General features: G+C 42.3%; 1 protein-coding gene and 1 long non-coding RNA gene across 3 annotated transcripts in view; both read right to left on the bottom strand.

Annotated features, from left to right (window-relative positions):
- The window catches only part of kcnn2 (potassium calcium-activated channel subfamily N member 2), a 120,632-nt gene that overhangs the window by 40,901 nt on the left and 52,262 nt on the right, over positions 1 to 27,469 (bottom strand). The window lies entirely within an intron of this gene.
- On the bottom strand, positions 337 to 22,441 carry LOC116970852. The gene is made up of 3 exons (XR_004411337.1): positions 22,169 to 22,441; positions 5,062 to 5,068; positions 337 to 348 (listed from the first exon to the last, which is right to left on the bottom strand). It is a non-coding gene; the product is annotated as an uncharacterized LOC116970852 (long non-coding RNA).

Genomic DNA, 27,469 nt, shown 5'->3' with positions numbered 1-27,469 from the left:
ATTTCATCCAGTCCCCTTTGGATCTTGAACGCTTCTATCTGTCATTATTATCTACTGTACGCTCCACATTGACACCAGGGGCTACAATTCCAATAACAAACTTATTAAGTGATCAAAGATCTTAGGGAGCTTCATACACAAAATATCAACAATACTGCCCTCGTCAGCTCTCTCATGTGAGCTTACCAAGCATTATGTCAGGTTAGTTAACCATGCTGACCTTGCTTTAATAATCCATGCATCTCCAATTGATTATTAATATGGTCTTTGATTGTTTCTAGCAATTATCCCACCACTGAGATTTAAATTATTGAGCAATAATTACTTGGTTTATCCTTCTATTCATTTCTAAAATGGGTGTGATGTTTGCAATCTTGCAGTTCTCTGGCACAACCTTGCTGTTTCAGGAGATCCTGGCAATCCACATTTTCTCAATGGGGTAGTCAGAGATTCTACAGATGTGCCGTAGAAAGCACTTTATCGGGATGCATCACAGCATGGTTTGGGACATCACAGCATGGTTTGGGACATCACAGCATGGTTTGGGGCATCACAGCAGCTCCGTCCAAAACCACAATAAATTATAGAGAATTGTGGACGCAGACCAGATCATCACAGCTCACATCACAACCTGCCTTCCCAGCTCTCCCATAGCCCACTGTCTCCACCTCTTCCATTCTTCTTCCCACCCGTCCCCCCCCACCCTCACCCCCACATCAGTCTGAAGAAGGGTCTAGACCCGAAACGTCGCCTATTTCCTTCGCTCCATAGGTGCTGCCTCACCCGCTGAGTTTCTCCAGCATTTTTGTCTCCCTTCCATTGACTCTATTTACACTTTATGCTGCCCTGGCAAGGCCACCAGCATAATCAAGGATGAGTCAAGAGGGGTCTTGACCCGAAACGTCATCCATTCCTCTCTCCAGAGATGCTGCCTGTCCTGCTGAGTTACTCCAGCTTTGTGTCTATCACTCTTCTCCCCTCTCCTATCAGGCAAGAGGTACAGAAGTGTGAAAAACCACACCTCCAGATTCAGAGACCGCTTCTTCCCAGCAGTTATCAGGCAACTGAACCATCCAAACAACAACTTGAGAGCGGTCCTTTGCTACTATTTGCCTCATTGGAGAGTCTCGGACTATCTTTAATCAGACTTTACTGGACTTTATCTTGCACTGAACGTTATTCCCCTTATCATGTATCTGTACACTGTGCATGGTTCGATTGTAATCATGTAGACTCTCTGCTCACTCATCAGTACACAACAGATGCTTTTCACTGTACCTCAGTACACGTGACGATACACTAAATTAAATAAAGAGGGGTGTGAGGGTGACAATCCATGGCAATTAGAGTTTACAGTTGGCTGTTCTGAGAAGGTAGTAATTCCTCAGCATGGTCAAACAGTCAATGGAAGCAGAATACTGGTAGAATCTTGGCAGCGTTGACTCGCAGCTGGTGCCACCTTTATGTCTTGTCATAAAAATACAGGTTCAAGTGTCACCCCACCAAATAGATGTCTTAAGCTGAAGCTCCAATGGTACACTGAGGGAGTGCTGCACAGTCAAAGATCCTATAATTCAAGGGAGATTTTTAACAAAAAGCTACACAGTTCTCTCAGATGGCGATAAAAGATCCAGTAGCACAGTTTAGGCTTAGACTTAGGCTTATTATTGTCACATGTACCGAGGTGCAGTGAAAATATTTGTTTTGCATGTTATCCAATCAGATAATACCATAAATAAGTAAATAAATACAACCAAGTCAAAATCAAGTACAATAAGTAGAGGAAAAGATGGATTCATCCATGTTAAAGTGATTTTGGAGACTTTGGCGCTCAGGGGAACTGCACAAGTGCAATAAGGATTTGCAACATAGGGTTGCTTGCTGATCCCAAAACAAAGGGTGTGGGTAATATGATTTTGTTCTAAATATTTTCTCTTGTTTTTGGCCATTGAAGTGGATGACACTGCATTAAAAATAATTAAGATCTGAATTTCCACGCACACAATTGTGTTCATTAACTGTGACTAATTGGAAGTTTAAATTAACATTCAATAAAATTATAGAAATAAAGAGAAGGAAATCCATCACTTTCTTAACAGACCCCATTATGTTAAATGAAAACATTTGGCAATGAAAAACAACTTAAATGCATGTACATTATCAATAAAGTAGTGTATTCATTAATTATCCAGGGGATTTGCAAAGCACTAAAAATTATAATGCAAGTAATTGTTCGAATTGCTTAGTGTTTTGATTTCAAATTAAAATTTCCTTTAATTGGTACATCTGCAGTTGATTTTTTCCACATTAAATCAAAAGTAATTTAACCCCAATACTCTCCTGCATTCTTAATTTTACAATGTACTTATTTTCAAACAAACATCTACCACAAACCATTGTCTTTCGCAAACCTTTAAGCACACGATCAATTTATAATGACTTCAGTTTTACTAATTGAGTAAAATCGTATTTTATCGCAATTAGAAAATACTGCTTCCTTACATTTCTCAATGAAACATTAGCCGTGATTCTGTAAGTATGCCAAAAACTGGATCGTGCTCACCAGCGGCTCTCTGCAATGGAAACATGACCGATCAAACACTCAGCACAAATGTGCAGTTTATTTTATATTTAATTTCCCACTGGAGTCTAGTGTCAGCATGAATGCAGGTTGGAAAAACGTTGAGTCTTGTGTTAGCCTCGTATCTGTTCCTTTTATGCAGTCACAATACAAAAAGAGATATAAGAGCAAGCTGCATTGTTCCAATTAATATTAATAGATGCTTTGCAACATTTGGTGATATATTTTCAAGTTAAAGACTTGTTAGGAACTAAACTGCTTGTTTCAAATAAACACACGGCGAGTTGAATTATATTTAGGTCATGCATCGTTTCATAAATAGCTATATTTATTATCGAACTGCTACCAGCAGCAAGTAGTGGATGGTTCATTGTGATGTACTAACAGGAGACTTAGGTCAAATGGAGTTGAATAGACTCTAGTTTAAAAAATTCTGGCAAAAGACAAGAGGGCAGATCTTAGTGAAACACCATATGATATATGTCAAGGATCCCCCGGGAAGTACAACAATTAGATTACTTGTAGACCTAGACTAAGAGCTGGTTGGGGCCAAACTTAGTAGCCAAGATAAGAGGCATAAAAAGAGGAAAGGAAGGAAGAAGGGAAGAGAAGAATAGATAAGTGCAAAGAAAGGAAATTGAATGAACTGCTCCAGGATACCCAAATGTTTTACCACCAGTTAATACATTTAACTGTACACACTACTCTAATGTATGGTATTTATGATTTTGCACACATTTCCTTATAACCTTTATAATGTTGGGCCATTATTAGGGGCATAAAAAATAATAGGGTCTTGAGTATGAAATTCAGGAAGTTATGTTGCAGCTTTGTATAACTTTGGTTATGGTACATTTGGAGGATTGTGCGCAGTTCTGGTTGCCTCATTACAGGAAGGATGTGGAGGTAGAAACATAGAAAATAGGTGCAGAAGTAGGCCAATCGGGTACTCAGTAACCGGGACTCCAACATCATCTGCCAAACCCACGATCTCTACCATCAGCATGAAGGCCAGCGTGCACATGGGAACATCATCACTGGGTCATTTCCCCTCCGCCATCACCCTGCCATTTCCCCTAAAAGCCAGGAATTATACTCAACAAGAATCATATTGCCAATCTATCATGTATTCAAGAGAGAATTAGATATAGCTCTTAGGGCTAATGGAATCAAGGGATATGGGGACAAAGTAAGAACGGGGTACTGATTTTGGATGATCAGCCATGATCATATTGAACCATGGTGCTGGCTCGAAGGGCCGAATGGCCTACTCCTGCACCTATTTCGAGCATTCTACCTCCACATCCTTCCTGTAATGAGACAACCAGAACTGGGCACAATACTCCAAATTGATATGGTGTTTCACTAAGATCTGCCCTCTTGCCTCTTGCCAGAATTTTTGAAACTAGAGTCTATTCAATTCTATTTGACCCAAGGCTCCTGTTAGTTCATCACAATGAACCATCCCATCCAGGATACTATTTGCTGCTGCTGGCAGTTCGATAATAAATATAGCTATTTATGAAAAGATGCATGTCCTAAACATAATTCAACTCCACATGTGTTTATTTGAAACACGCAGTTTAGTTCCTAACTTCTGCCCACTCACCCAGCCTATCCAAGTCACACCGCAGCCTCATAGCATCCTCCTCGCAGCTCACACTGCCACCTAGTTTTGTGTAATCCGCAAACTTGGTGATGTTATATTTATTTCCTTCGTCTTCGGTTTAGAAGAGGTTGCAGAAGGTTTAGCAGGACTTTGCCAGTAGTAGAGGGTTTAACTAGATAGAAAGGTTAGACAAACTGAGATTGTTCTCTATGGAACCTCAGAAGCTGAGGGGAATCTTAGAGAAGTTTATACACTTAAGAAAAACATAGATAGGAAAGACGGTCAGAATCTTATTCCCAAAGTGGAAATATCAAAGACTCGAGAGGATAACTAAAAGGTGATATTTTAAAGGAGTGTATGGGGCATTTTTCTACAAATAGAGCACAAGGTTCCTGGAACTGCTAGTATAGTGGAGGAAGCAGATGTGACAGTGGCGTTTAAGAGGCTTGTAGATAAACACATAAATACTCAGAGAATGCAGAGATATTGATCACGAGCAGGTGGAAATGATTACTTTAAGTAGGCATCACGTTTGACACTGATATCATAGGTCAAAGGGCTTGTTCCTACACTGTACTGTTCTATGTTGTAGATCGTATTGGTATTACTGTTTGGTCTTCCTGCAACTTCTCTCCATCCGATCGATTCTACATGGAATAAAAATGTTTCCCTTCCTCAATGGGATCTGCACTTCCACTCCGAGACACATCTAAAATTACTTTGCTTATCGATGCAGGTTGGGTGGAATTTCAGTCTCTGCGTACATGAAAATTATTTGTTTATGAACAACTAGGTCGTGATCATTTTTTCCTCCCAGGAAGGTGAAAAATTGAAATACTACTTCAAGCGATCTGTATTAGCTTGGCATTACTCTTTTACTTCTCACCTCTTGTTCAATTAATTTTCTTTGCCCTGCTTTACTATTAGTTTCCTTCTTTTCTCAGCCATGTCCATCACCAGGTGCTCTCTGAAATGTCTGCTGCTCTTTCGTAGCACCATTGGAGGAAGTCATATTTACACGTGTAAATGGGGATTCTAACAAGATAACGGATCCACAAAAATCCAGAAGGAATTTAATCCCTCTACAAATCAATGGCTGTCCAATTGAGATCCAAACGTGTCATTTTTAACAATCCAAGCATGTCACCAACACGACAGATGTTTTGTGTTCCCTTGGGCTCATACAGTGCCCTCCATAATGTTTGGGACAAAGACTCATCATTTATTTAATTTCCCTTCCACCACATTCATTTCCAATAAACATGAGGAGATTAATAGACAATAGACATAGGTCCAGGAGTAGGCCATTCGGCCCTTCGAGCCAGCACCGCCATTCACTGTGATCATGACTGATCATCCACAATCAGTACCCCGTACCTGCTTCTCCCCACATTGCCCTTCTCCCCAAGAGTTTTTTGTTGCCAAGACTATGATCATTCACACTATGGACCACATATATCAGTATTATCAACCAACTTCTACATCCACAAAGGCTCCCTTCAATCTGGCATTGTTTTCCTCATCACCAAGATATTCTCACTGAGGGTTAGCCTGTGCTTTGAGTATTTTGACCATTGTTGACTGTCCAACTTTTCTAGCCCCGATGTCATTAATGTTATATTTAGTTAGCTTAGAGAAGCAGCATGGAAACAGGCCCTTTGGCCCACCAAGACCACACCGACCCCATCGATCACCCGTTCACACTAGTTCTGTATCCTACCCACTTTCTCATCCACTTCATACACTCTAGGGGAAAATTTCAGATACCAATTAACAATAGACAATTGGTGCAGGAGTAGGCCATTCGGCCCTTCGAGCTAGCACCGCCATTCAATGTGATCATGGCTGATCATCCCCAATCAGTACCCCGTTCCTGCCTTCTCCCCATATCCCCTGACTCCGCAATTTTTAAGAGCCCTACCTAGCACTCTCTTGAAAGCATCCAGAGAACCTGCATCCACTGCCTTCTGAGGCAGAGAATTCCACAGACTCACCACTCTCTGTGAGAAAAAGTGTTTCCTCGTCTCCGTTCTAAATGGCTTACTCCTTATTCTTAAACTGTGGCCCCTGGTTCTGGACTCCCCCAACATCGGGAACATGTTTCCTTTAGCAAAAAATCCACAGAATTTTCAAGACATAAAGGTCTTCATTTAATCTACGAGTCTCTTTTGTAACTGCAGATAAAGACTGTATGTTTTTATCTACAAACCCGCTCATTTTTAAGATGTGGGAGTAACCCAGGGCACCTGCAGAAAACCCATGCTGTCTCAGGGAGAATGTGCGAACTCCACACAGACAGCACCCGAGGTCAGGATCAAACCTGGGTCTTAGGTGCTGTGAGATAGCTCCTCTAACTGCTGTGGCACTGTGCCACCGCCTTAGTTGCCCCTCTTTGGACATCAACCCCGCCGTTTAAAACTAATACAATCACCCTAGTTTATAATATTCTCATTCGGGCAACCTATGATGTCCTTCCTAGCCCAAAAAATCTCAACCAATGGCTGGGCGAAGATCCATCATGCCCTCTGTGTTCAACACCAGCCACACTTAGGCACATCCTCACTGGGAGTAAAGTAAGTCTATCCCTAGGACGGTACACCTGGAGACATAATCAAGTGCTCAAATGCCTGGCAGCGACTCTGGAAAGCAGGAGAACAACCAACAATGCCCTGCCGCCCAGAACAACCAACCCAGTTAAGACAATTGTCTTTGTTTCGGGGGGGGGGGGGGGGACACAAAGGCAATGGAAAATTCCACCAAGGACCAGGTTTGGACAGCAGGCGGAGGCCCGGGATTGGCAGATGCTGGTGGATGTGGACCAACGGCTTACAGTTCCATCAGAGATAGCCATCACCAACTTGAGGCCTGATTTTGTGCTCTCAGCGTAGGATGTATTTTGTGGAGCTCACAGTCCCTTGGGAGGATGCTGTGCAGGAAGCCTTTGAAAGAAAGAAACTGCGATATACAGAGCTTGCAGCGGAGGCAGAACAGCGGGGCTGGAGAGCTAAGATCTGCCCGGTAGAAGTTGGATGTCGAGGATTTGTGGCAACATCTACTGTAAGACTGATGAAGGACCTGGGGATCAGCGGACAAGCCCTACGCCAGGCCATCAAAGAAATATCACGGGTGGCAGAGTGGAGTAGCCAGTGGTTCTGGCTGAAGAGGAAAGACCCCATTTGGTCCCCCAAATATCCCACTAGACAGATGCAGAGGAGGGTGGTTCTGGGACGTCAGAATGCACCGCTGAGCCTACTGGAGACGTCGTGGGTTCAATCAGCGAAACGTCGATGAAAGTAGGTGCCCACTTGATAACCCCAATGACGTGTCTGCCTAGCCTTTCTCAACATCGGAGGAGCATAGGTGAGTGCAGAAGGCTCCCATCACCAACGGGAGTAAGTTGATATTTGGCACTTTGGACTTTTAACATCTTGTCCTGTGTATCTGTAAACATATTCCATCCATCAATGAAATTACTGACTTGTAACCATTTTTTAAGTATCTGATTTTCTCTTTACAACTGAAGTGCTATTTTGTATGAGCCTAGTAATTTACTCAAATGTCTCCTGGGGTTAACATCTCCTGCTAAGTGACAACAGTGGGAGGGAAGTGAACAAAAGGCCTACACTCGTGATGTAGTCGTGGCAACTGATTGAAACAAAGAAGCTTGTGTTCTGTGGTGAATGTCACTTTCTGCGTGACTGGCTGATACCTGTACACGATAATCATGATTTCATTGTTAAATTTGGTTTGACATGAATAATTGTGTGGTGACAATTGTTTTTTTTTGTGTTGTGCTTTTTTGATATTGTCATCAGATCATATCTCTAAATGGACCAGTGTCTATGATGCTTTAGGAATGACAAAATGTCCATGTAATGATGTGACACGAACAGTCCATACCGCTCCTCACAACTCCCGCATCTTGACATGATATTGAAAGCTGTAGCAATAGCCGGAAGCAATAAGTCAGCAAACAACCTGCAGGTAATGGATGATTCCTGTAAATTGTACTTATTGACACGAGGGGGAGATAATTATTATGCTGCTGAATGTTGTTGAGAGAGAGAGAGATCCAAAATGGCAGAGCAGGTAACACTCAATGATGAGCACTGAACACCAATGTGATCTGCTTTTCTGCAAGTTCCTGGAAGACTCCATTGTCCTCACTAATACAATGCCCAAAGTTAATCACCCCAGTAAGGTATACACGGCCACCGATGCCATTTTGATTCTTTCAGCAACACCTGGCACCCCCAAAACAGGCACTATCTCAACTACTTGCTCCAAGCTCCAATTGCACAGATCATCATTTTTAAGTATAAACTGGGACATCATCGTTCATACCAGAGACGGAAACCGCTGTCAAAACATGGAGGGGACCGGGGGACAGGGGGGGACACAATTTCTTGGCGGCCGCGCGCGCATGCGCACACTCACACACACACGCAAGCGCGCGAGGCTTCGGAGGCTCAATCCAGCGCTAAATGCAGCTTAACTCTGCCTGTCTCACCGGGTTAACTACAGCCCTGTCTGGACTGACGAGATACCAGCGCTGCTTCTCCACGCTGCCATATTTCCTGCAAGTCCAGGAAGGGTTGTAAGCTCACCTGGCGGGACAGGCAGAGTTAGCTGGGTTTAGCGCTGTTTCTCTGCGCTGGCCCATCTGACTGCCGACCAAAGATCCTATAGTGGAGGATCTTTGCTGCCGACCTCGGCGGGTACTCGGGTGGGGACAGGACAGCGCCAGAGAGCCGGCCGGGATCATCCTGGCTGCGGATGAAGCGCAGGTCTGTGCCACGTCTCCCTCCTGCAATCACCGCACTCTATCCTCACACCCCACCCCCCCCCCCCCACTCCTCCCTCCTCCAATCATTGCCCTGAATCATGCCCCGCCTCCATTTCTTGCTGACCGACGTCTCACTCCTCCAATCGGCACCCTCGATCATCAGTCCCACCCCCACTGTCTCGCGAGAAGTGGAGATTTCACCGGATTTTTAAATCCGAATTACAAAAACTTGGGGGGGATGTCCCCCACCTCTCAAAACATGGAGGGGACGTGTCCCCTCTGTCCCCCCCGGGTTTTCCGCCCTTGGTTCATACACAAAACTGATTAAAGCTGACTGCGAGGCCACTGTCAGCAATGCAAATCAATCTTTATTACAAACCATGGTAGAATTTGATTACAACATGAAACACATGACTTTAGCCCTATAAAACCTATTGCTCAAACCATATTACAATATTTTGTAATGTCCTATATTTTAGTTTAGAGATACAGCACAGAACAGGCGCTTCGGCACACCGGGTCCGCACCAACCAGCGATCCCTGCTCACTTACACCACCCTACATACACTAGGGACAATTTACAATTACACGAAGCCAATTAAGCTGCAAACCTATATGTCTTTAGAATGTGGGAGGAAACCGGAAATTCCTGAGAAAACCCACGCAGGGCACAGAGAGAATGTACATACTCCATACAGACAGCACCCGTAGTCAGGACGGAGCCCGGTTTCTGGCACTGTAAGGCAGCAACTGTACTGTGCCACCCCTTGTTCATCTTACTTCAAAGAGATTTGTAATGCACTGGGAGTTCAAAGAAGGTTCACAGTATTGATTGCTGGAGTTAAAGGTTTTCTGATAGAAAACACCTCACAAAATTGAGCTTGTATCCTTTTGAAGAAAGATTGAAAGGAAGGATAACCTTTAAGTACTAGGCAATATCAATAATTCTACATGCATGCACGTCATACAACTGTGATCAGAGGAGCAGAAGAATAGAGAGGTTTTTAAACAATAAGCGGCTTTTCTCAATAATAACTACGTAAGGTTCATGCACAACGTATTATCAGCCAATGAATTTATAAATTATCATGGCATAAGAAATCTAGTGCCAAAATAACTAATTTTAAGCATGTAATTGTATTTGCTCCATCCTCAAAATGCATTACAACATTTCTACAATAGTCAAATTATGCATTTATATTTCCACATTTTGCAAAGTTGCTGTTTTAATGGAATAATTGTTGGAATGTGAAAGGTAAGTTTGTGTCTCAGTACTAAATTGGCAATGTACTATCAAGAGGAAATATATTAAAATGCCTACTGGTAGGTTGGAGTTTATTATTATCATACGTAATGTCATGTCAACATACAGAATAGTGAAAGGCTTGGATAGTGTGGATGTGGAAAGGATGTTTCCACTAGTGGGAGAGTCTAGGACTAAAGATCATAGCCTCAGAATTAAAGGGCGTTCTTTTAGGAAGGAGATGAGGAAAACATTATTTAGTGAATCTGTGGAATTCTTTGCCACAGAAGGCTGTGGATATTTTTTAAGGCAGAGATAGATAGATATTTGATTAGTGCAGGTGTCAGAGGTTGTGGGGAGAAGGCTGGAGAATGGTGTTAGGAGGGAGAGAAAGATCAGCCATGATTGAATGGCGAAGTAGACTTGATGGGCAGAATGGCTTAATTCTACTCCTATCCCTCATGACTTATGTGTACAGTGAAATGCTTATGTTTGCATGTTATCCATTCAAGTCAGATAATACTATAGATGAATTGTAGGAAAGAACTGCAGATGCTGGTTCATGCCGGAGATAGACACAAAATGCTGGAGTAACTCAGCGGGTCAGGAAGCATCTCTGGAGAAAAGGAACAGATGACCTTTTGGGTCGCAAGTTTGAAGAAGGGTTCCGACCCAAAATGTCACCTATTCCTTTTCTCTAAAGATGCCAAGTATTCCGCTGAGTTACTCCAGCATTTTGTGACTATTTAATACATGAATAAAATCAAGCCAAACACCTGCAAAAGGTAGTGAGAAGAGAAAGATACCGGAGTGCAGAATATAGATTCAATCTCTTTGGTGAACAGCTGCAAGAGAAGGTGAATATTTTAGACAGATCAGAATGGCATACAGTCAGAGTCATTCAGCTTGGACCAACCATCAGCCCAATTTCAGCGTGGACCAACCATCAGCAACGACCAGCATGTCCCATCTAAACTAATTCCACCTGCCTGCGTTTGGCCAATATTCCTCTAAACCGATCATATCCATGCACCCGTCTAAATATTTCTTAAATGTTGTAATAGTCCCTGCCTCAACTACCTCGTAAGGCAGCTCGTTCCATCCACCCATCACCATTTGGGTAAAAAAGTTACCCCTAAGGTTCCATTAAATCTTACCTTAAACCTATATCTCTAGTTCTCGATTTCCCTACTCTGGGTGAAAAACTCATTTACCCTAGCTATTCCTCTCATGATCTTATATACCTTAATAAGATGGCCCCTCATTCCCTTGCACTCCATGGAATAAAGTCTTAGGCTGCTCAACCTCTCCCTATAGCTCAGGTCCTGGCAGGTCGGTAGGGGAAGGGAGGGGGAGTGGACTGTGCAACGCAGTGTAAATGAAAGTGCATGTACATGTGAATGTATAAATAGATAATTGGAGCTTGTTGCAATCTACAGCATTGGTCACCAAAATGTATTCATTCCCTATGGCTTCTTGATAATAGCTCTTATGATGACGATTGCTCAGAAAAGTTAACAATTGAGAAAACGTGTGGTACAATTATTATGTATAAAATACAAACTCAACTTCCCAGGAACAGTGAATAGGTCAGGCAGCATCTGAGGTGGAGGAATGGTGTTAGGGTTTCAGGATGATGCTCTTCCATCATATGAAATATCATATCATATCAATATGAAACCTAAATTTATCTAGACACACAAATTGTTCCAGCCAAGTCATATAATGAAGTGAAAAATATTCAAAAATCATAAGAAAATAATCTGTACTTGAATGCTTCTCACATGCCCTCCAAAACTACTGGAAACTACATTATCTCTACAGTAATTACATTTATTTTTCAAACTAATGAAATTTCAAATATAATAACTAGAGCAAGATGGCGCCTGCCTGCGGCGACTTTTGCAGAGCTCCGGAAATTTCAACCCACAGGAATGCTAAAAAGGCTATGATGACCATGAAATGCTCTTGCACCATTCAGACAACAGATTCTGGCTTGAGCTTGGAAATTAGTCTAAGATGTACAGTAACACAAGGGGAAGCAAATATTAGTTCAACTTGTTTCTTTGGTTTTGTGGATGGTTTGGAGCATCCCTCTTTCAGAGAAGATGCACAAGCTTCACCTAAGGACCATTCACAACACAGGCCTGGAGTCACCCAAACAGGCAGGTGGAAAACCTGGAGGATTTGAACTCCCAAGCCTTAGTCTGCTGTCAAAAACCAGCAGGAAATTAGGTCTTCTTCAACAGTTTGCATTTATCAAGAATAAGAAATCACTGTCCCACCATTCTCAGTATCAAACAGCACAATTACGCAATTGTATTACGCAAGAACTTAAGAAACAAAATCAAGCAACAGGCCATTTGACTCTCCGTGTCTGCAACACCATTCAGTAATCTTTTACCTCACTACGGTTCTTCTGCACTAAACGTTACTCCCTTTACACTGTATTTACCTGTACACTGTAGATGGCTTTAGTGCAATCATGTATAATCTTGCTGCTGACTGCTTAGCACGCAACAAAAGCTTTTGGGGTACCTCGGTACACGTAAAAATAACAATTCCTAGATTATTTTAATACCCAAATATTGGGTATATTTTTTAACCACAAATATTGATATTTCTTTCTTGGATATTTCCATCTTCCACAGCCCTCTTGGTTGGAGAATTCCACAGATGTATCACCATCTTGGTGAAGAAACGTCTTCACATCTCTGTCGAATAACCTACTGATCATTTTGAGATTTCGAGCATTAGCTCTGGATACCAAACTAAAGGAAACATTCTCCCGTAATCCACCCTGTTAGAATTCTGTACATTTCAAAGAAATCACCTCTCTCATTCTTCTAAACATAAGAGAGAAAAGCCCCAGTCATCTTAATTTCTCAGCGAATAACAAATACGCAACCCAGGGATCAATCTGATGAACCTTCATTGTACCCTGTCTGTCACGAGTAAATCTTTGCTTAAATAGGGAGGCAGAATGGGTACACAAGTTTCCCAATGTGGTCTCATCAGAACTCTATATCATTGAAAGAAGATCTCTACTATTGTATTCAAACCCTTTTGCAATAAATCCCCTCTTCATTGTTTTTTATACCTAGGTGCTTCAGTGATTCATGTACAAGGACCCTCTAAACACAAACATCTTTCAATCTTTCACCATATATAAATATATTTTTCCTTTCTATTTTCCCTACCAAAGTGAATGGCCTCATATTTATCTACATTTCATTAGCCGTGTCCTTACCTATTCACTAAACCAATCTATAACCTTCTAACACCTCTAGTAATTCATTTAGCTTTGTGTCATTAACAAATTTGGACATACTACACTAGACCCTCTCATCCAAATCAATGATATAGATTGTGAATAGCTGGGGTCCCTGTACTGACACCTCGTCACAACCTACCAACAATTTATTTATTCTCAGTTTTTGCTGCTGCCCATTACCAATTCTCAATACAATCCAGAATACCACTCCCATATTGATAGGGAGGGCACCTCACACCAGCTGCAGCTTATCACGTTATTCCCAGTGAGGAGATGGTGCTGCCGTTAGTGAATCCATGGCCAATTGAAGGAGTAAAGCAAGAGAAGATTGAATCTTCATCAATAACCTGCTTTACGCACTTACATGTCCATCACTCCACCATCTTCTCTGATTTACATTGCATCTTGACCATTATGGAGTTGGAGGGTTTTGGTGCCGTGTCAAGGGAAGAATAACAAGATATTTCAACGTAGTACATTTGGCTCGTGCGGAAGCTGAGAGATGAATACATCAGCATGTGTTGTCGCCATTCATCAATCTATCCCAGATCTGGATGAGATGCAGAATGACTGCCATTCCTCACGGCACAGACAATGCTCCTTCACCTGAGGAGCAAGTTGGCTTTAAGTGGTGCAGGCTCGTCTTAGCTGTTGTTAACCACTAATAGAACTGGACCCTGTACTGAAGTATGCAGCCATAAAAACAGTCAGCTAGCACCACTCAATCATGTAAATGGGCAGGCAGCATAACGGTGGCACGCTGCTTCAAGAGTCAAGGGTGTTTTATTATCATATGTCCCAAAACGGAACAATGAAATTCTTACTTGCAGCATCACAACATATGTAAACATAGCACCTTGTACAATCCATAATAAACAACAAAGAAATGGAGGCAGGTATCATTTGTGGGTATAAAATGGCACAAGGTAGCATTGGAGGCTGAAGTACATCAGGGAATCCTATACAGCCACTTTTCAAAGTAGACTTTAGACTCCTGGAGATGGGCTGCCAGCTCAGAACCGAACAGCCCAAGTTTAGTTTAGTTTAGATACAGCGTGGAAATAGCCACTTTAGCCCACCGAGTCCCCACCGGCCAGCGATCCCTGAATGCTAACATAATCCTACACTAGGGAAAATTAACAATTTTTACCAAAGCCAATTAACCTTCCAAGCCTGTACGTCTTTGAAATGTGGGAGGAAACCGGAGCACCCGGGGAAAACCCACGGAGGTCACGGGAGAAAACGTAAAAACTCTGTACAGACAGCCCCCGTGGTCAGGATAAAACCCGGGTCTCTGGCGCTGAAAGGCAGCAACTCTACCACTGCGCCGTCCCATTCTTCACTGTCACATCGTGTGCTGCTGGCGGCGATTCCGCCAGGGAGCAACGGTTGGCCTAATCATTGTTAGCAGAGAATTTCTATGTTAATAGATTTAGTCAAAGTCAAAGACAAAGAGAAGCAGGAGAAAGCATTGATTGGCTCTAGCCTGAGTAGGAGGAGAGTTAGAAGTGAGTCAGAGGGGGAAAACAGTTTAAATCTGAAGAATTTGGTTTGTAAATTGGGAAATTAGGCGATCAGTCAATATAAGCAGGACGGCTCTTAGGGAGCGGCCTTGTGAGGGAAGTGTCCGTCTTCGGCGAGGAGGCCGAGATGAGGAGGCTACGGAAAACACTGGAGAGGGAGAGACTAAAGAAGGAGATGTCAAGCAACCCTCCGCTACTTACGGACGGCCGGATGTACAGGCCCTCTCGTCGGGATGATCGAAACTCCGATGTCGGGACGGTCGAACACACTCCGCGGCTTGGAGTGCCCGAATCGGCCACTTTCTTACCGGAGACCACGGCTTCAGGATGTTATAGGCCGCAGGCCGGAGGTCGGAGCTCTTCTCCGGCGATCCCAGACTCCGGATGGTAAGTCCTTGCCATGCCCGCGGCTAGAAGCTCCGCAGATCACAGCCCCATGATGCCAAAGTCACCAGGCCAGCGATCAGAGCACTCCTTTCTGGCGACCCCCGGCAAGGGTTCGCCCCCGCTCCGCAATGGAAAAGTTCATGCTGCGCCCACTGCTGAAGCTCTGGGCCCAACTCCGGGAAAGGCCAGTCCAATCCAAGTTGTTAGGCCGCGAGAGGTGAGGTGGAGAAGCGACATGGAAAAAGACGGCTCTCCTTCGAGGAAGTGACTGAAAAATGGTTTCACCCTTTTCTCCCCCACCACCCCCCACACAAGACATACCGCGCGACACTAAAACAAGCATTTGGACATACTAAAAAAATCCCTAAAAAGTCAAAATACCGAACACGCTGCTGGCAGGGCAGCCGACTCGCAGCGCCCCCTACTGACCAGTCCATTTAATGCTAAAGCCAGAGCTGTGAAGTGAAGAGAATGAATGTTTACAACAAATGAGTGACATAAATGTCAGCTACAGCAGTAACTACCTTTAAAAAGTAGAATACAGGTAAAATAAACAGGTAAATTGGCAGCATTTCTGTTACTTAAGCAACAGCCAAAGCTCATGTTTCACAGTAATTTACAAAGTTAAAAGCATTCACTCTGTTGAGAAGATAAATAATGCAGAGCACCCATGTCATTGGAAGGTCTAACTCTAAATGGATTAGATAGACACCTCTGTCACTGAGTGTCAATTTTGCATTACTGTAAGCAGCAGCTTTGGCGATGAGGGATGTTTGAGTTAAATATGTTTGGTTCATCATTTTTCTAGCCTTCCATCTTCATTTTCAATCTTCATCGAGAGATATTGTTTTACAATAGTCGTGCTTTACAGAACACTTGCCCTATTGAAACTTTAAAACAAAACCATCTGGAATGAATATCATTGAAGAGATCGTACATCCAAATGTATGTTCAAGTAAAAAACAATATCTGTTAACATCAAGACGCATTATTTCCCAAAAGAAGGCACTACATCCGCAGGTATCTGCTCAGGGACCTCTGTTGTTTGTGATATATATAAATGACTTGGACTTAAATCTAGATGGGATGGTTAGTAAGTTTACAAATTACACCAAAATGGTTGGGGTCGTGGATCGTGAGGAAGGCTGTCAAAGTATACAGAGGGATATAGATTAGCCACAGAAATGAGCGGAGAAATAGCAGATGGATTTCAATCCATGCACGTGTGAGATGTTGCACTTTGGGAAGTCAAATGTAAGAGTAAAATGCACAATTAATGGCAAGACCCTTAACAGCATTGACATATGGAGGGATCTTCAGATCCAAGTCCATAACTCCCTGAACGTAGATGGAATTAAAATGCTTACCTTCATTGTTCATGGCATTGAGTTTAAGAGTCTGGAAGTCATGATGCAGTTTTACAGTACTTGGGTTAGACTGCATTTGGAGTATTATGTACAGTTTTGGTTGCTCCATTGCAGGAAGGCTGTGGGGGCTTTGGAGAGGATGCAGAGGAGGTTTACCTGGATTAGGCATTAGCGGGGATCGTTGGTCAGTGCGGACTCAGTGGGCCAAAGGGCATGTTTCCGTGCTATCTCTAAACCAAGCTAAACTAAATCATTTTAAACTCGGGTGATTTCTCTGACAAATACGGTAGCCAATTTGAGAACAGCAGTGTCTAGTAAACAGCAAATGAGCAGATATCCTGTTGTTGTTGGTATAACTTGCAAAAGAATGTTGGCCCATTTGCAAGGAGTTCTGTGTACAGTTCCAAGTAATCTTTTACATAACTAATCACTTAAAGCTTCACACTCCTCAGCCATCAATGCACACTGATCCAAATGGCTTCTTTTCCAACCTCAGGCAGAATTTCAAACTGACATATTTCCTCCATTACATTAGTTTTATTCAGAGCAGTATATCAATGCAGTTCATTTTTCAGTCTGAAGAAGGGTTTCGGCCCGAAACGTTACCTATCTCCTTCGCTCCATAAATGCTGCTGCACCCGCTGAGTTTCTCCAGCATTTTTGTGTACCTTCCAGTTCATTTTTCATGCCATTTAAGAACCCAGGCAGGACTTGGATTTCAATGCCTTATCCAAAAAGTCACAACTCAAAGAACGTGGCAATCCTCTAGTATTGCACTGATGAATCTGCCTAGATAACAAACTCAAAGTTGGGATGGCCGTAAATCTACCTTTGTCTGATGGGAGAGTGCAACTACACTGACAACATGGTTAATAAATAACATTTGCAATTATCCATTATGTGCATATGCAAATAACTGTAAGAATTAATCTATATTGCCATTCCTGTGCAGATTTTCCTTGCAGATTTCCGGCAGTACAGAATTGTAGGATGTGGTGTCCTTCGGATGGGATATTAAATTGAGGCACCGTCTAACCTGTCATATATACATCAACAAATAAGCCAGTTCTTAGTGCAGTGGCCATTAATCATCTCTCAAACATCATAAAAATAATGAAAAAACAAAAAATTGTTGCTGATGGAAATCTTAATCTCCTCCAACCCGAATTGCTCCTTAAAACTATGTATTTCCAAATCTAGCTCCATGTGCTTTCCTGAATTTAATCACGACATAAAGCTGACCCTTCAGCTCCCAACATCTAAAGCTCTGGATTTTCAATGTTTTTGGTAATCTCTCTTAATAGTTCTTTGTGTGACAGATTCACATTCTCATTGAGCCCTTTCAAGGAGTCATGAGAGTTAAGGGCCTGTCCCACGTGGGCGTCATCTGCGCCTCATTTACGCGTCGTGTAGAAAATTGGTCGACGCGTGGTGACGCTTGGGGGTGCGTGGGTGACGTGCGCATAGCGCATGGTGAGGCGTGGAATCACATGTAGTGGCGCTCGGAATCGCACGGCGCTCCAGGATTTCGTAGTGTATCGAAATCCTCGCGTGCCACCTGCGTTGCGTATCGCTGATGCATTGGCGTCACACGCTGTATCGCGTGGTGACGCATGGTGCGTCAACATCCGTAAACATGCGACACCGCCCGCTGCCTTTTACGCATCATGTACCCTCTAACCTCGTCCACACAGACCTCTTCCTGGGTTTCTTGCTAGCCTTTCTTGTTGTACTCCTGCCTGGCTGATCTGGAAGTATGAGGGTGCTGCTAACAGAAGTCTCTGTTGTTGCTGTAGCTATAAAATCTGTAGTTTTTCCATCATGGTCATGATGCAGAATAGGGAAGCAGGGTATTCTAATGGCGTCACGTGCACTAGACGGCTGTGCTGACGCATGATGACGCGTGATTTGCGTGCGACAGTCGCACGACCATCGCGCATCAATCACTACCGGCCTGTCGCGTAAATGACGCGCAAATTACGCCCGTGGGACAGGCCCTTTAAGAATTAAGAGTCTTTTTCTCTTTTAAAATCTTTTTATAAATTTTTCAAAAAAATTAATAAACACAACAGTGATATTGATACATATGGGTCAGAATTACATTAACAACAAATGTGACCTAAATATAAATCCAGTGTCAAAATACATATTGGGTATAAACCTCCCAGTCTCCATGTAAATATAGATAAACGATTAAAAGAGAACTTGTACATATAAAAAAAAGATAAAAAGAAAACAAAACCCTGTAAACTAAAGTAAGCAAACAAACAAAAAAAAACCAAACAAACAGAATCTGGGCTGCAAAAAATGTCAAGAGTTTAGACCCCCGTTTGTCACCAAGTCCGTTCCACCGTATAAAGGTAAAACATTATTATAACGACCGGAGAGGGAACAATTTATTTTGTGTGAAAATATTGAATAAAGCTTCCCCAAGTCCTATCAAATTTAACCGAGGGTTCAACAATGTCACTCCTAATTTTTTCTAAATTTAAACGTGATATCGTTTCAGAGTACCAATGGAGCGTGGTAGGAGGATTAGAGTCTTTCCATTTAAATAAAATAGATCTTCTGGCAATTAATGTAGTAAAAGCAATCAACTGACAGGCCGAATGGGACAGATGAATAGAATCTAACATTGGTAGCCCAAAAATTGCAGTAATAGGATGAGGTTGTAAATCAATACCTAAAACTACAGAAATGGTATCAAAAATGTATTTCCAATATTTTTCCAAAAGTGGGCAAGACCAAAACATACGAGTCAGCAAAGCCACTTCAGAATTCACAAGATGTTCTTCTGCTCATATTTACAGGTGGCGGAATACTGCAAAGGCCCTTGAGTTACTGACAAAACCTATTTGATTACAATTATTGTTTCTTGCCAGTGTGTAGCATGTTAACATTGTAACAACAGCCTAGAAAAGGTGTGGAAGCAATGCGGGAATTCTGATATAAAAGCACTGGAAATAATCATAATTAGAAATTGTTGAACTCAGTGTTGAGTGTGAAAGATTATAATGTGCCAAAATCTTTTAGTTTTATGTATCTGTGCCAAAAACTAACATCTGAACATTTCCGCAAGCTCTATATTTTCCTCGTTTCGGCCCTTTTGTGAAGTGCTCTGATGACTGGTGGCAAGAAAAAACGAACAGAAGCTGGTCACTCTCTTGTACTTTTTTTGCAGTTTTCTTACGGTTATTAACTTATTGAATTATTATTGTGTTTATAGGCCTGCTAATCTGCTGATTATTGAATTGATAGTATTGAAAGATAAAGCATGGAATCGGGCCCTTCAGCCCAGCGAGTCCACACTGACCATGTTTCACCCGTTCACTTTAGTTCGATGTTATCCCACTTTTTATCCCCTACTCATTAGGGACAATTTATCAAGGCCAACTAACCTACAAATCTGCGCATCTTTAGTGTGTGGGTAGAAACTGAGCACCCGGAGGATACCCACACAGTCACAGGGCGAATGTGCAAACTCCACACAGACAGCACTCGAGGTCAGGATCGATCCCGGTCACTGTGAGGCAGCGGGTTTACTTGCTGTGCCACTGTTCTGCCCATAAGAATTCAATTGTTCTGTTGTAAGTACACATGGCAATTAAACACAGTTGACCCATGAATTGCCAGCTGAGTGAGGCAATGGGAAGAAGCATCTGATTGATTTGTTTTGAGAGTTGTTGGTGCCACATGCCACTTCCAATTATTCTACCATGACAGACAAGCAGAAGTGTTCAGTGGTGTGAAGAACCCAGAGGCCATGGTCAGGAAGGAGCGTCTTAAGGATAAGTGTGCTTTAATTTAGATTAAACTTATTTTCCTCCATTTAAGATGCCATGTGGATTTGTGTCAATTGAAGTTAGTCATTTGTGTTATCCACTGGTATGTTTACTGTGAATTTACTAGTATAAATCTTACAATTCAAAATGTTGGGAAGAAGAAGGATAGCAATGAAAACAGCACCTTTAAATAACAAATGTTTGTTAGTCGAAGGGTCAGTGGTGGCGAGAGTCAATAACTTCAAGTTCCTGGGCGTGCATATCTCTGAAAATCTGTCCTGGACCCAGCACTTTGATGCAATCACAAAAAGAAACAACGAAGCCTCTGCTTCCTTTGAAGATTTGGTCTGTAGACAAATACTCTCTTGAATTTCTACAGGTGTGCTCTGGAGAGCATATTGACTGGTTGCTTCATGGCCTAATTCGGCAACTCAAATGCCCTGGAATGAAGGAGATTACAAGATGAGGTGGACACTGCCCAGTCCATCACGTGTACTGACTTCCCCACCATCAAAGCGATCTATAGGAGGTGCTATCTCAGAAAGGCAGCCAGCATCATCAAGGACCCACACCACCGTGGCCATGCACTCATTTCACTCCTGCCATCAGGAAGCAGGTATAGGAGTCTGGAAACTAACGCCAAGCATCAGGAACAGCTTCTTCACTATAACCATCAGTTTAATCTCCATCTAAACTCCGAACTACAAGCAGCCTTGGTTGCACTAGGGACTTCGGGCTTGGTTACACCTGAAAAATTTAGGATTGGTCCAAAATTTATCTCTTGGATCAAGCTGATATATCATATACCTCAGGCTTCTGTACTTACCAATAATCAGAGATCCCCTTTCTTTAGGCTCTTTCGAGGTACAAGACAGGGCTGTCCTTTAAGCCCTTTATTGTTTGATATTGCTTTGGAACCTCTGGCCACTGCTCTTAGGGAATCCCCCAATATTTTTGGTATTGTCTGTGGGAATAAGACATATAAACTATCTCTCTATGCAGATGATCTGTTATTATATATTTCTAATCCAAAGAAATTATTCTGGCAATAATAGCTTTACTTAACCAATTTAGTAGTTTTTCTGGTTATAAATTAAATCTTAGTAAGAGTGAGCTTTTTCCACTAAACAATCAAATTTCGAATTACGGACAGTTTCCATTTAGATTGACTACTGACTGTTTTACTTATTTAGGTATTAAGATTACCAAGAAACACAAGGACCTATTTAAAGCCAATTTTACGCCCTTAATTGACCATCACAGTTTACTAAATGGTCACCAATGTCCTTATCCCTAATCGGCCGAATCAGTGCTATTAAAATGATTATTCTACCTACATTTTTATATTTATTTCAGATGATACCCATTTTTATTTCTAAATCTTTTTTTGATATTATTAATGAAAAAATTTCTTCATATATATGGCAGAATAAAAATCCCAGACTAAGTAAAAAATACTTACAGAAATTTAAAAAAAGATTTTATTATTGGGCAGTTAATGCTCGTTATTTAACGTTTTGGACAAAAGATTTAGAAGATACCCAATGTCCAGAATGGATGAATCTTGAACGTGATTCTATGCAAGGGTTATCATTGGCTTCTATCCTAGGGGCCACGTTACCTTTTACAATTACGAGATTGAATAAATATACGATTAATCCAATAATAAGACACACATTGCGAATATGGTTTCAATTACGTAAGTTTTTTGGATTGAATGATTTTATCTTATCGAGTTCTATCATATCTAATTTTTTCTTTCAACCCTCTAGTACTGATCAAGCCTTTCTGTTATGGAAGAGGAAGGGATTAAGTATTTTTTTGTGATTTGTTTTTAGATGGATGTTTTATGTGTTTTGAACAACTATCCAATAAATATAATCTACCTAATTCACATTTTTTTAGATATTTACAAATTTGACATTTTTGGAAGGTTTCTCTACCCTCTTTTCCGTTATCACATCAAACCGAAATCAGGGAAATTTTTTCACATTTGAACCCTTATCAGAAAGGTTTAATAACAACTATTTATGAGTTGATTTTGAAATTATAAGTAGGTACATCAGATAAAATTAAGAATGATTGGGAAAGAGAACTTCAAATGTCTTTACCTATAGAGAAATGGGAGAGGATTCTTCAATTAGTCAATACCTCTACAACATGTGCAAGTCACGCTCTGATACAATTTAAGGTGGTTCACAGAGCTCATATGTCAAAAGATAAGTTAGCTCGTTTTTATATAAATCCTATGTGTGACAGATGTAACATCTGATCTGCATTCACCCTTTAGATATTGAATCATTTTTCTCATCTTTCGACGCTTATGAATCAGCTGCCATAAGATTTTCTCAGAATGAGTGTTTATTACCATCAAATATATGTATTTTGCTAAAATGGTTCCTTAATTCATAACATTCTTAAAATAAATAGAATCACAAGCTAATGAATTCTGCCAAACTTGAATATATTCCAACATTTAGAACTGAGACTCTGAGAATGGAGAACCTCCAAAAAGAATGTTAATGTTGTGTGAATTCCAATTCAGACACCTCGGTTACATGATTCTTGCATGGAACCATCATTCATTGCTTGCATGCTTCAACAGGGCACGCAATGCAAGACGCTGGTTGTAGCTGACCTGAAAGGTTTTGCCAGCCTGAAGTGGACGTGCATTGTGCCCGATGTTGGCAACATGAACTAACTTAAGGGCCTGTCCCACTTGGCTGTCATTTACGCGACAGTCGCGCGCGTTATCACCCGTCATCATGCGCCTTCTAATATTTTATCTGCTCTGCAAGTAGAATTAGTCAGCGTATTGACATCATTTGTTAAGTGAAACGTTGATAAAATTGTTTACTGGAAAACTTCATTTCTTTTAAACTTTCTGAAATACTCCCAACAAACACAAACTTGTATTCCATTATAGCAGTTTGAGGGTTTGAACCCAGCTTAAGAACTAGTTTGCAAATTTTATTTTAAATGGTGTTAGTAAAATTGTTGGTGGTTATTTAAAAAAAACTAATTTGATTACTAGTGTTCTTTTAGGATATAAAATCTGCAATCCTTACCTGGATGTTTTTTGAAACATCCTTAACGTAATTATTTTCTCATTGTGGCTGACTGCGTATGGGCGTCGCGCCACGTTGCATGGTTACGCACGGTGACGTAATCATGCGTCACCACGCACTACACGTATGAGGTCAGGACGTCAGCGTGCGACCGCAGTTCATCTGCATGCGTAAGCGATACGCCACGCCGGTGGCGCGCAAAGATTTAGTGCAGCACGAAATCCTGGAGCGCTGCGCGATACCACACGCAATTCCATACTCCTCCACGCCTCTCCATGCGCCCGTCCCGTGCTACCCACGCGCTACCCGTGCATCACAACTCGACAACCACATTTTTGGAGGTCGCGTAAATGGCACGCAAATGACGGCCATGTGGCACAGGCCCTTTAGGATGTTTAATATTTATATGGCATGGAATAGAAAAAGCAAAGTGCTGGAATAACTCAGCGGGTTAGACAGCATCTCGAGAAGAAACGGATAGGTGATGTTTCGGATTGGGACCCTTCTTCAATGTAGTAGGGGCCAGGATTTGTCCCGTCACCCCCACACCCAGTCCCATCCCTCTTTTCCAGCTTCTTCCCCTACTATATTTAGTCTGAAAAATGGTCCCAACCCGAAACGTCACCCACCTATGTCTTCTGGAGCAGCTGCCTGGCCTGCTGAGTTACACTGTGAATAAAATTGAGGGGAGTTGACTCCAACCAATGACACACCAGAGCTACATCCCAAAGATGTAGGTATGGTGGCGCAGCAGTACAGTTACTGCCTTACAATGCCAGAGACCGGGTTCGTCCTGACTACGGGAGCTGACTGTACGGTTTGTATATTCCCCCATCACCTGCGTGAGTTTTCCCCGCCAACTCCAGTCCCACACTCCAAAGAAGTACAGGTTTGTAGGTTAATTAATTGGCTTTGGTTAAATTATTAATTGTCCCTAGTGTGTGTAAGATAATGTTAGTGTGCGTGGATCACTGGTCGGCATGGGCTCGGTGGGCTGAAGAGCCTGTTTCCGCGCTGTATCTGTAAACTAAACTAAAACTAAACCTGGGTGCAGTGCTTCAAGAATTCAAGGGGAATTTGTACAAGGACTGCATACAAGGGGAAAATGGATCTCCAAATGTTTTGCCTCACCAGCTGTCTGATGAGCCTTAGAGCCTGAGCTCAGTGCACCACCCTCACCGAACACAGCTGAGCATTTCTAAGTTCAACAATTTCTAATTATGATTATTCCCAGAATTTCTATTTCAGAGTTCCAGCATTGCTTCCACACTTCCTCTAGACTACTGTTGCCATGTTAACTTGCTACACACTGGCAAGAAACGATAATTGTAATCAAACAGGTTTTGCCAGTCACCATTACGGTTCAAGACTTCTGTCTGACATTCTTACGTTCCACCGCTTCTGCACATAGAACAGCGACAAATTAACACACAATTCACACATTGCTCACACTTTCAACAGAAGCATCACCCAAACACTTACATATTGCTTACTATCACACTCCCCTGTCTTGCAGTATAGAATGGTGCTGTTACATGGAGTGGTGGTTAGATACCATAGATAAACCCAATTGCATCAGTTTACCCCACGCACACGACAGAGAGGATATTGTCCGCTATCATTAGAGTCTTCACTTTTGGACCCTTGGCCAGCAGTGCAAATGAAGCCATAGAAGACTTGCATACTGACCCTGTCACATGCACCTTGAACTTCCTGCACTCATTTGGATCATTATTTTGCTATCAATTTTCATCCTCCTCTCACCTTCACATACTGTAGTCCAGCGCTGACTGTACTTCTTTTCTTAACCCTTCTGTCTCCATCTCAGGAGACAGCAAGACAAAAACATTCATTACAAGGCCAGACTCCCACATCTATCTCAACTATATCCCCTTGCATGTTGCCACCTGCAAGGAATGTTTCCATTCTTCCAGTTCCTATGTCTCCATTGTATTTACTTTGGCAAAACTTCCACAACGAAGTCTCTGAAATGGTTTCCTTCCTTCTCCATCATGGTTTGCTTTCTATCATAGAAAACAGGCCCTTTGACCACATCTAATCTATATCCCAACTCTGCTCTCCCTAATCGTCTTCCTGGACAGCGAGAGAGTAGTGTTCCTCTGGCCCTCATTTTCCACCCCACCAACTTCCACCCCACCAGCATTAAACTGATCCCCTTTACAATTTCCACAAGCTTCAGTGAGATTCCACCACCACACATATCTTCCCCTTTCCTCGCATTTCATCATGTCTGAAGTGACTATTCCCTTTGCTAATCCCCGAATCACTCTTATATCCACACCAGCCACACCCCGTCTTATGGCACTTTTCCATGCTATTGCAGAAAATCCAACACCTGTTCTTTCACCTCTTCCCTTCCCACCACTTCAAAGTGCAGCAATGATTCACTTGCACGTCTTCCAATCAAGTGTGCTGCATTTAGTTACCCCTCCTGAATGCAGAAAGCAAATGCAGACTGAGGAAAGCTTATGTGTTCAGTCCACATGAGCAACCCTGAGCTTCCCATAAAGTACAACTTTAATTCTCTATCCTACTTCCACTACAATCTACAATATGTGTGTGACCTCCGGCAACATAAACCTGAGCAACATCTGGGCATGTTACAGATCTGCCTAACAGGGCCGGCCTTAGGAGGTGCGGGGCCCAATTGGGAACAATTTTGGTGAGCCCCATGTTCCCAAGGTCTGTAGAATCATAGAAATACAAATAAAGTCTATTATAAACTTTATATCTCTATGGTAGAGAGATATAAATCTAAAGTAATCAAAATGTGCGCTTAAAAGGTGCCTGCGAGTTAATGGACCAAACAGATCAAAGCTTCATTTTAATATAAAATTGCGTACATGTAAGCCTACAATAAAATGTGTAGATCACCTCTGAAAAGTACATAGTTACAATACCACTTGTTTTAGTGACTGGGAAATGAAAAAAAAATTTAATTAACTAGATCCTGGTAAACCAATAACTAATGGCGAAAAACCAGTCCAGGCATTAAATTTTGGGCTTCAGCCCCATCCTACCCTTTGGGCTTCCACCCCATCCCAATTTAGGTGGGAGGGGCATGCTAACTTAGGGGGTGAGTGTGTGTGTGCACGCGCGTGTGTGTGTGCGTGTGTTCGATGTCTGTGTGTGTGTGTGTGTGTGTGTGTGTGTGTGTGTGTTGTCTGCATGAATGTGCGTGTGCGTGTGTGTAGGAGAGATGGGATGGAGGGAGAGAAGGGAAGGAGAGAAAGAAGGGAGGGAGGGAAGGAGAGAAAGAAGGGAGGAAGGGAGGGAGGGAAGAAGGGAAGGAGAGAAGGGAGGGAGAGGTCAAACAGCTTGAAGGAATTGAGTAAATATTGTCCAGGGCTTTGCACAGGGCAAAGTTTTGAGTAAGGAAATGGCGCTGAACTCAAATCGAACATTCACTGCTCTGCTCTCAACTGCTCTCGTACAAGGGCATTTGGAAAACCACCACCGTCGTGACCCTTGGTACCTGTGGTCAAAGTGGCTGCATTGCGTAGCAATGGCCTGGCAATCCACCCTCCCTTGGATCACTAAGATTAGCACCGTACTGCACTGTAGAAACTTAATTAAAACATTTGGCAGCGGGAGCAACCTGGACATTTCAGAGTTGGTGGATTAGAGCTATGAAATGGAAATTGCGAAATGTCCAGGTTCAGCTCTAATCAATACAATAAATGAGATGAGAGGCTGTGTCCGAGTCAAACTGAGTGCCACCACAAATTCAAGGAAATTTCTAGGTTTCGATTAAATCTTTATCCTCTCAGCTTAATCCTATGCCTTCTGCTTCTCGATTAGCCAGCCATGAGAACAAGACTGTGTTCT

This window comes from Amblyraja radiata, chromosome 3, assembly GCF_010909765.2.
Source record: "Amblyraja radiata isolate CabotCenter1 chromosome 3, sAmbRad1.1.pri, whole genome shotgun sequence".
Taxonomy (NCBI): Eukaryota; Metazoa; Chordata; class Chondrichthyes; order Rajiformes; family Rajidae; genus Amblyraja; species Amblyraja radiata.
This window is presented reverse-complemented; position numbering and strand designations above follow the sequence as displayed.